The sequence below is a fragment of the Penaeus monodon genome, chromosome 32 (assembly GCF_015228065.2).
Source record: "Penaeus monodon isolate SGIC_2016 chromosome 32, NSTDA_Pmon_1, whole genome shotgun sequence".
NCBI lineage: Eukaryota > Metazoa > Arthropoda > Malacostraca > Decapoda > Penaeidae > Penaeus > Penaeus monodon.
This window is the reverse complement of record NC_051417.1, coordinates 8,104,137-8,104,369: the sequence shown is the minus strand read 5'-3', so window position 1 is coordinate 8,104,369 and position 233 is coordinate 8,104,137.

Sequence of the window (233 nt, the reverse complement as noted above, 5' to 3'; positions counted from 1 at the left end):
ATTTGGAACTAAAAACCTATAAAGTTATCAGAACAAACAAGTCATGCGTTTTTTTTTCAACACACGAGGAAGTATACAATTTTGTATTCACCATATAACCATCGAGTCACCTGATCCCAGAGGTATGAAACTTCCAGTCAAAACCCATGAGTCACATACATCTTAGTTGAAATTTCTCCGCAGAGTATATATTTCGAATCATGATTATGAGTGGATTACTTGTAAATCCCAGT